We start from the raw sequence: 10,893 nt of genomic DNA, 5'->3' as shown, positions 1-10,893 counted from the left end.
AAAATTATACATAAATAATGGTCTTTATTAAACCCCATACATATATACATATATATATTTATACATGTATACATATATTGTTATATATATATATATATATATATATATATATATATGTATGTATACAGAAATGCTTTAACAATATAACAGAAAAGAAAAAAAGAAATGTCAATTATTTATGGGGTTTAATTAAAAACATTTTTTTTGTATAATTTTTTCCTTTTACTTTAAATGAAACTGAGTGAGTATTGTGTTTATCTAATGACCTGTCTTGCTCATTTTCTGTGTTCTGCGCTTACTCATAAGAATGGGTGAGCAAGAGATGGCAAGAGTGCGCCCGCTTTTCCCCAATAATATAATAATAATTGTATACGATTTGGTGTGTGTTGAAATGTTATTATTGTGTTAGTGCACTACAAGCGTTAGCATAGATGTATGCGTTTTCTTCTGCACAAGTGTTTGTGTGTGCGTGTGTTTTGTTTTCTTTTTTTTGTTTCCTAATTAAGTTTATAATTAAAATTAATTGAAAAATTACATTTTCGCGTTGTGTGTGAAACGAGACGAGACATAAAATTGAGGTTTTTTTAAATCAATATACATACATTTACATGGATGTGGTTGTTAAATAAATAATGTAGCATAAAAAAAAAAATAAATAAATGAAATATATATTAAACACCAACAATTTATACATACATATATATATATATATATATATATATATATATATATATATATAAATATATATGCTATATATACATAATATATATATATATAATATATATATATATATATAATATCGCCGCATATTAAATAGGCATGCACGTGTGTATGTGAGTGCGTATGCCTAAGCACTCTAAATGAAAGGTAGGTGCTTATTATGTACTGTATGTTCATTTTTATAATACTTGTGTGTAAATGCCGCATATACATGTCACATACAAGTTAGTTTACATTTATACTGTTTAGGAGTGGTTTTAGATTTATATAATTCCCTTTATAATTCACTACATATGTATATACACATATATACCTACGTACGTTTACTTAAAGAATGCAGAAAATATAAAAGGGATTTAAATTTTCTCGTTTTTTTCTTTAAGCCATATGAACTCATGCATACAAACACATAGAAATGTGTATACTATATAATTGCATACATCTATATATATATATGTATATATGTATATATATATATATATATATATATATATATATATATAATTAATGTTTGCATATGTATATGTGCGCGTAAGTATGTATGAGTGCAACCTTACATATGATTATATATATGTATGCATAAGTAATGTTTTCATTGCCAGAACACATAATTTTCCTTGACATATCTTTTCCTTCGTATCTATATACATATCGTTCTACATTGCTGTCGTTATATACACTAATACAGCTGCATATAAATCTATGTGTTTATATGTGTAGAGACCAACAATAAATGTTAAATTGTTCATCTTCTGCCTGAACGCTGCTGTTTGTTTTTGTTATTCTTGTTTAGGTATTATTTTTGTTGTTTTAGTAAATGGTAAGGGCTCGGAAGTAAATTGTATCTTATTTATAATTTGTGCATAACCCTAAGAGTTGCCATTCATTTTATTCAAACAACAACAAGGAAAAATATGTTCTGAGGCTACATAAACATCCAAAAAAATATAAAAATAAATAAAATCTTTCAGAATTTATTGTCCCCTTAGAAAATTGCACATTTTTTTTTAATTTCATGACACAGTTGCGTTAAGATGCTTTCAGTTATGAAACCTTTGTAGACGAGAGATTTTGCAATAAAAACAGGAGACGGAAATTAAGTAAAAAAATTCTTTTTAAAGCGTTTGAAGCAAACGTCTTGTAGCTAAGGTATTAAATAAATTTAAAAAAAAGATTCTTAGTATGAGATGTTTGAACGTTTGTAATATATCGAAATATCCATCCGAGATAGACCTGCTCCTTGAAGATAGACCATTGTTATGTTATCTACATTTTCACATTACTATTGTTCACAATTTGTGCCGATAGAGACTTTTTCTGTATAATTATTGAACGAAAATTGATCTTAGTGATATGAAACTCAAATGACTGCAAAATAAAAGTTTCCACATTCAAAATATAATTAACTTTTATATAAATCGTTTCAGCGTCAGTATCTTCAGAGGTATTGTCTTAGAAAGCTCGCAAAAATGTCAGCTTTCAATTAATGGACATAATTTCGCGCGCTTTTAGAAAGTTGAGTCTAAAAAACGGGTCCAAACGATTATCCATACAACTGATGTATTCCTGAGCGAGGTGTATTGTAAAATCAATTCCAAAATTCTGTTCTCTCTCTTGAAATAAGATGACAAAAAAACATTTATTCCTAACCTCTTTCTTCGTAATTCGATTGTGTTCGCTTCAAAGCTCGAGAAAAAATTCTTTCTGTTGTCAGCCTACAAACGGACAGTGAATTCGCAACTTGTTTTTTATTAATGATCATTAAATTTTATTCGGCGAATCGTAGTTAGTCTACCTTTTCGCTTAATTAAACAAAACTTTATAAAAACACTCAAGATTTAAACCGTGTTTTCACGTATAAGAAATTGCATGAAAAAATCATATACTGCATTATTTGTTAACTTGTCTAGGGAGTCTATAGTGGAAATTTGGAAATATATCCGGAAGGTTCGCAAAAAATTAGTCTCAATCGGAGAATTGACTGACGCTGACAATCGACAAGCCATTTCGGTTTGAACCTGAAGCAATGGATATGAACGTTATGAGGTCCTTTAGCCAAGTTCTGGAAGCTGTCACCTATTCACGTGAATTGTACTCTAACTTTGATCGATATAGATATGAGTAGTGTGCGTAAATATGGTCGCGTAGCTCTCCAAAGACTCGTTTAAATTATAATGCAATCCGAACAACATGGCAGAGACATCACAAAACGGTTACAAACATTTTCGTTTTTGTAATAAAATTGTACTTCCGGAATACGAAATTTGATAAAATGTCACAAAAATATAACCGGAAAATACTTATGACCAGTAGCCGATCACAACGTCAGGATGCGATTGTTAAAGACCCTTTCAAGTTTAAGAATTATTCCGTTCGCTTTACGTGTATGTTAATAGGTAATTATTGAAATTAAAATTAATTAAATATTTGTTGCAGGGATGAAAGTCAATCTCCTGCTCTAAGAAATAAGGGCGTAAATTACAATTTAATGCATTTCAAATTACTTAACAGGTTGCTTTGAAATTTGCAGGACATAATGGGTATAGAATGATCAGACTCGTATGCAGCGCATTTGAAAAGTTTTCGAGCAAAGGGTTTTTGCGTGGCACGTTTGATTTAAGTGAAGTTCACTGATAGCGCGTATGATATGACAAAAAATCGTAAGAAGAATTTCTTATCCACATAAACAAATCTTATTTACGTAAAATGTGCCTGGCAACTCTATTTATAGTTCTTCCTTACCTGCGCCTGCACAATAATTATGATATTCGCTTTGCTACAAAGAGTTTTTGTCTTTTTTTTTCTTTTTTTTCTTGTACAAAACATTTGAACAAATTTTTCTACGGTTGTCTGTACATTCATACCGTCCAGATACACGCAACCACACATACATCCACACAAAATGAAATCGCATACAAAATTTTAATGATGAACTAAAAAATTCAACAAGAAACGTAAGCCAACAATAATTACAATAAAGCGAAAGCAAAAAAACAAGAAAAAAAAAAACTTGAGCACTTCTAAAATATTTCAGTCTGGTTTCATGTGATGCAAAGGCTACGTTTGAAAGAGGTTAGCGAAATGAGGAGATGGAATGATCCCATAAAATGGCAATTGTTATAAAAATGATATAAATGTTAAAATCATGTTTCGCGTCTAACAACACAATACCCAATCTATCTACCCACTTATATACCTATCTACCACCTCTCCCTTTAAACAAACACTGACAGCAAATAAAAAACCAAAATGTAGAAGAAGAAGAAGCAGAAGCAGAAAGAAATGTTATACTTATGTATTTAATATGTATTTAGAGAACATTCGACATTCACATTTTAAGCGGAAATTAAAAGAGAGTCTAATGCAATCGTCATATAAGAACAGCAATAATAATAATAATAACAACAACAACAATGGCAACATTATAAGTTGTTTTTTCATTCGTATACTCTTACTCTCTTCTCATTATTATAAAATGATGTGTTCGCAGACGTTATAAAAGGAAATAGCGGTGAACGGGTTTAGAAAACTAAAAAAGAAAATTTTTTTCGTGTTCGTTTGGAAAATACAATTTTGCTTGCTGTTTAACAACAGCAACACCAGCAACAACAACAAATTGACGAGTTGCTTATTAAACCGCAACCAACGGCACGTTTTTCCTGACTTTGTGTACGAGTAGTTGCTGTTGTTTTTGTTATCATTTGTATTTGTATATGTGTGTTTTTCTTTCCTCTTCATTTGGCAGTGTTGTTGCTTCTTTTTGTTGGTTGGTTTTTCTGCTTTTGCAAACGCATATATGTGTTTTTTTTTCTTCATGCATTTATTGCTTGTTGTCTGTTTCGCTGTCTAGTCTACGTATGCATGCATGCATGCATGCAATCATGTTTGTGCGTCTATAATAATACCACTATAACACGAGGTAAATACGACAGTCAAACATATAGTCACAAGCCAACAAACATTTTCATAAAAGCATTTATACTTTTGGTCGATTTTTGGCACATTTTACAAAGAGTTACCAACATCAACGTAAATATTAAATAAGAAAATAATCAAAGCACACACTCTCTCGACCACAAAGAGCACATGCTTTCTCTAAACGAAATTAGATCAAGCGAATAAACTTATTATACGGTGATGATAAAGTTATTTACCATATGCAACCGACCTACATGCATTAGAGTTAAACGATCTTCTCATCCAACATTTTAGGCTAGTGTCCGAGTGCAAGATAGATGGACTGCGATGCATTCATGTTTATACAAGCGTTTATGCATGAGTACGTAGCGAAAATCGGGAAACCTCAGTCAAAAAATATTTAAAAAAAGCTACTGATTTTAATCAGCTCAATATTTTTTGCTATATCTTTGCGAACTCTACTATCTCTTCTTGTTAAGGGCATTTGAAAAAGTCAAGATTTTTTTAGCCGAATTCTATTGTAATTCTAGGTACAAAAATATTGTCGACGATGTAAGTTTCCTGTTATAAATTTCGCGACGGAAATATGCCGCATTTTATAAGATTTACGAACGTATACTTAGCCAGGGTGAAGAGCGAAAGTGATTGGAACATATCCATCTACATAGGCTACTTTGGTTCCAAAACTTAATTTTGATCATCAAGTTTAGGCTCCAGGCTTCCCTTTTAAGAATACATATATTCTGGATGGAGTTTTGATATGAAACAGCGATTTGTTTAAAAGAGAAAAAATTGGTCTAGAATGCTTGAGATTCAGCTAAATCAGGTTGCGATTTTGTCCACAATTTGTTCATCCAGAGAATCGAGTCTGTGTTCGCAAGTTCACATCTCAATGCCGTAGCATCTACTTCGGGCATAGCTGTAATCAGTGTTTAGTAATTATAGGCATAACACTTACCGAGAGAGAATACATACATCAGGCTGCGGCCGTTTCCTTATCTCTTCCTCTCTCTTCCATACTTTCCGACCGCCAGCGCGTTACATGAATAAGAAGCATCTCCTGAGCGATCAAACCCTTGTTTGATCTGTAAAGCTCGATTTTAAAGTTTTCTTTATTAAAATTAGTAGATTTCGGAGTCAAGGATTTCAATGTTCTCTTATATGCAAAACATACGAAATTTGTATTAAAACGATAAGGGAATATCCATTAATAGGCAGCGTATACAAAGTTTAAACATATGTTGAAAATTACGACTATCAACTCAGTGATCGCGGGTTCAAATCTTAACTGCGGTAGAGTTTTTAATACAGCTGAGTATATTATCTGAGCCTTTAATAGTAGTGACAGCCTTTAAATAGTGACTTTTTAAATTTATTTATAAAATTTAAAGATAATAAATAAATGAATCTTTTGAAAATGGGATCAAGTAAAATGCATTTTCGATACATTTCACGTCATCTAACGGCTATAGAGGTTTCAAAAATAATTTCAACAGGCTCAACTAATACTTTTGAGATATTTTCCTAAAATAATTTATGCTATATTTTTTTTACATATTTATGGACGGACTCCTAGCATCTGAAATTATGAAAGTTTTTATTAAAACGACATTTATATCAATTTAGTAGCGTTAGAAAACTTAATTATTGCTGCGAATTTCTTTCTAGACGTAATAACAATTATCGCAATTTGTTCGTCTTTGGTTTCATCGCAAGCTACTATAACGCTGGGTAATCTAAAACCAAAAAAAAAAACATTCGATTCAATTTGAAGAGTGCAGTGAGTTAAATGCGCTTCTTTTAAAAACTATTCTTTTTGTCATTTTATCACAGTTGTTAATAATGCTAAAAGAAAACATCGATGAGTTAGTTGTAAGATTTGAAAAAAGGAAAATTCGAAAATTCAAATCTTTAAATCCCTTATATATTATATATAATAACGAACGAACGGTAACCCTAGTTTTCTCCGCTTTTCAATGAGAACATCCAAAAAGACTCTTTTTAGTTCTCTTTTTTTTTTTTTTTTTTTTTTGTTTTCTTTTATGAGATTTATTTGTAGAAATGCATGTGTGCCACACAAAACATACACTCGTTATGTCTGTGTAAGACTGGATATATGTTGTATGTGAAAGTGTGTAAGTGTGCGTTAGTTTGCTTCATATAGGTGAAAGCATAGCAGACGAAGAAAATTCACCAAAATAAAAAGAGAGCAAATCAGCAAAACCAACCAACAAGCAAATCAAAATCCTACGAAAGTCAGCGTTGATTTTTATATACACGCACACAATGTTACACACTTAAACATATACATAAATATATATATATATATATATATATATATATATATATGTATATATATATATTTATATTTATATTTATATATGTTTCCTTCAGATCAGTTTTTCTGCACTTCTCAGTATAAGTTCAACAGAACTGGCAAGTTAGTGTGCGGTTAGTAGCGGCTTAGTGTAGTGTTGTACACAGCAATTGTGTGAACTATGAGGCGTTTTTTATATGTTATCTTGTTTGTATGCTTATTTGTTTGTATTTGAGTGCTTTTTTTCACTAGCAGGCAAATACTGTGTATAAAAAACAATATCATCAGAGAAGTGTTGATTCAAAAAATGTACTTCATAACAACACTAAACGGTAATTTAAGGATGCATGCATGCACACAAGAAAATTGTCATCTAAAATAGGAGGTGAAATGTTACAGAAAAAAGGAAAACAAGAAAACGAATATATAAGGAAAAATTAAATTACTTCGAGCCACATTTATTAAATACTAAAGGAAGAGGAATATAAACTCATATATAGAATATATAATTATTTTTATATATATATATATATATATATATATATATATATAGTTATTTATAATGTATATATTTCTTATAAACAAATTATTAAAATAAGAAGCTAAAAAAACATCTCACAAAATGTTAAAATTCTTGAAATAAATGAAAAAGGAAAACTAATGCCATGCATACACCACCAAACCATAACTACTGCATGGCAGGCAATATACGAGATAACCAGACAGACAAACAGATACATTAGGCCTCACTAAGGCCATATTTCTACCACTACTACTGCAACCATATTCACACAATGTATTCACACAATGTAGACCTTACTTAGTGAGCGAAAGGCAAACAAGAAGCAAGTTAGCGGCCAGGCAGGCAGCAGGCAAGTAATGCAAGAAGAAAATATAATAAGGAATAATAATAAATTACTCTTAGAGCTCTACTAAAATAAGAAAGATATAAAAATCGAAAAAAAAAAATAAATAACTAAATATATATATTTATATATATATATATTTTCTTGTTATCTATATAAGTAATAAAATACAAAACAAGGAAACTTAAGTAAAAGTTTTTCATCTTTGCTTTTAACTGTGATAGTAAGGAAAAGTATATAAACTAAATTAAGAAACCAGATCAATTAACAAAAAAGAAAAAAAAAAAAAAAAAAAACGTAGGAAAGAGAAAAAAGAAAAAGGGAGCAACCGCCAGCATTTTTTGAAAGAGAACTTTTTTGTAGTTTTTGTATATTTACACGGATATAAGGTATTTTATTAATAAATTAAGAAATATTTATTTGCATATGATATCATGCAGTAAAAGAAAAGCTGTTCAAATTTTATTAATCCGTAAATATCTGCGTAAACGCATATGTACGTAACTATGTACATGATACCAGAGAAAGAAATTTGCAAAGAAGGCAAGCAACAACTTTCTCACCTATGCTTGAGAAATAAATATCATTTGGATATGCTGAATATTTGGGATTCAATACCCGGCTTAGGGTTAAGTGCATATATAAATCCGTACCAAAAATATTAATTACATGAATAAATGATATTAATTAAGAAATCGTTCCAATTAACTCATGTTCGAACGCATTTTAGACGAATTATACTTATAACAACTATAGCAAACATTGGCCGGTTGTAAAAATCGCTACTGGATTGCAAACCTGACTCTATCGACTACGCTCATGGTAGTTGCGTTATAAGTTGACTCTTTTCGATTGTTATCTCTGAAACTTTCGAATACGGATTACCCTCTCTAAATACTATCGGGTATTTTTGCTCCCACCTGTACATGTTCCGTGTCTGTAATTGTCATACAAAGGCATTGATTTGATTAATACTCTTAAGAATTGACCGACGAGGGGAACAAGCATTTCGCAGATGACGAGTTTTCGACATGCAATCTCACGAAAGGCATTCATTTTGTGCATATATGTCGCTGCGTATACTCTTTGATCGAGTATGGTCCATTTTGAATACCCTATACCACATTATCTAACACAATTCATTTATTTAATATAGAACGCAAAAATTATGTCCTGTTTCTATATAAAGGCATATTTATCACGTGCGTATTTATGACCAAGTAGCAAAAGTTTAATCCTTACGTAGGGCAGGATTCAAAAATAGGCATAGATGGTCCAAATTTTATATTTATACTCATTTTTGTATGTATTAAGGGTCAATTTCCATCACCAAATAGAATTTTTTGCTCTACAAAGGATGAATTTTTGTGAAATTTCCTATTAGGGTAGAATCCAAAAAATAAGCCGAGATGATCCAAATTTGGTACAGTTAATTTTTTTATGTTAAATTACTGTTACGATATAATTTTCATCCTGAAGCATTGAAAATTATTCCCTCAGTTTTCATTATGTGAGAGGGGGTTCAAAAATTGCCCTAGCCGGTCCAAAGTTTCCATACCATTCTAGAATGCTGAAATATTAGTGCTTAGCCATTTTTGACGGGAAATTTTGAAAATTAAAATTTTTTTCGAAAAAGTGATCCGATCAAAACCATTTTTAAGAATGTTCGTTCTCATCATCATCGTTTTATCAAAATATATCAAGAATTGTGACGTGTTGCTTGAACACAAATTTACATGGACAGACTTCAGACGGACTTAGGGGGCTTAGATTAATGCAGATTATGATTCTGAATTGACCGGTATAATGAAAGCTGGGTCTGTCTTAAGTCGCTCTGCGCGTTACATACGTCCGCGCTAACTTAATATATCCTGTACCATAAATGATGTAAGGTATAAATATGTTTAATTGATTACCGATCCTCTAATTCGCATTAATGTAGACATCAGCGAAAGAAGTCGAAACATAAATTGTCTGTTCACCAGGTTGCAGCATCTAATCTACCAGCCTGGAGATATTACCTTTAAGAAGTTACTTAAAGTGAAAAAGGAAAGAAATGAAAGTTGATTGTAGCCAATAGAGGTGGAGTTCGTCCGCGCTTGGGTATAACGTGGTAATCAACAATCGATAAGCCTTTTGTCAATTCGTGAGACATTCCTTTAATAACATCTCGTGTGCTAAGAAGATGCAAAGCAATATTTGAGCGTAATGCAAAAAACTTTTATAAAATCAAGTCCGACGAAGATCAGATTTTTCAAATACTAAAAAACCTATTTTGGATAACAAAGCAAATGAAAACGCGAAGTCCTAATTTTAAAGACTGAGAGATTTCAAATTTTTGTGTTCTAGTATTACAAAGAAAATCTCGGCAATAGATTGTTAAGATATTTATATTACCTAGGAATGAGCAGTGATGGACTGCTATATTTCCGATTAATTGAACAAAATTTAATTTAAATGAAAAATCTTTTCTTTATTTTTTTCTTCTGATCGGTGTACGTTGAAAACTCAGTGCAATTAGTACATCAGTCCGCTTGCAATTATCCGCTTACAATATTAATTGCTTGGGTTCTCTTAGATGACAATTTCAAGGCTTTAATTCTGTGTACAAATTTTTTGCTTATGGCTTCAGTCAGGTTACAAATCACAACACTTCAAACATATTTGTATTGAAAATTTTCAAAAATCAATTAAATTAATCCACGCTTCCCCGGACGATCACTTCGTTCGTACCCAACTAAGTGAAACTTAGCATACGGCGACGTATTTAGCAAAACAATGCGTAGAATATTAAAACTGGTTTCAAACCTTTTGATTTGAAAATATGCTAAATTGATTCAAAATATCAACCACAATGGCAGAAAGGGAATGTGTACATAAATACAGCAGAGAATTGACACATGGTTTTGAATTTATATTTATTGCTTAAGAGAGTAATGCTATCCGCGATTTCGGAACAATAGTTTACATATCGCATCATTTCGAGTATCGTAAATAATGGATTATTTATGAAAATTTAATGGATTCTCAAGCACTTTATATGTTTATAAAGCAGTTTGTCTCCCCCCCCCC

The 10,893-nt window shown here is 31.0% G+C and overlaps 1 long non-coding RNA gene across 1 annotated transcript in view; it reads left to right on the top strand.

Annotated features, from left to right (window-relative positions):
- Window positions 1-870, top strand: part of LOC119631655 — a 1,175-nt gene extending 305 nt beyond the window's left edge. The window contains exon 2 of the long non-coding RNA XR_005246709.1: window positions 818-870. This is a non-coding gene — a long non-coding RNA (uncharacterized LOC119631655). The remainder of the gene's footprint in view (window positions 1-817) is intronic.
- The last annotated feature ends 10,023 nt before the right edge of the window (window positions 871-10,893 follow it).

The sequence above is a fragment of the Glossina fuscipes genome, unplaced genomic scaffold (assembly GCF_014805625.2).
Source record: "Glossina fuscipes isolate IAEA_lab_2018 unplaced genomic scaffold, Yale_Gfus_2 1, whole genome shotgun sequence".
NCBI classification, from domain to species: domain Eukaryota; kingdom Metazoa; phylum Arthropoda; class Insecta; order Diptera; family Glossinidae; genus Glossina; species Glossina fuscipes.
Note: the sequence above shows the minus strand (reverse complement) of the source record. Positions and strands in the feature narration are given on the sequence as shown.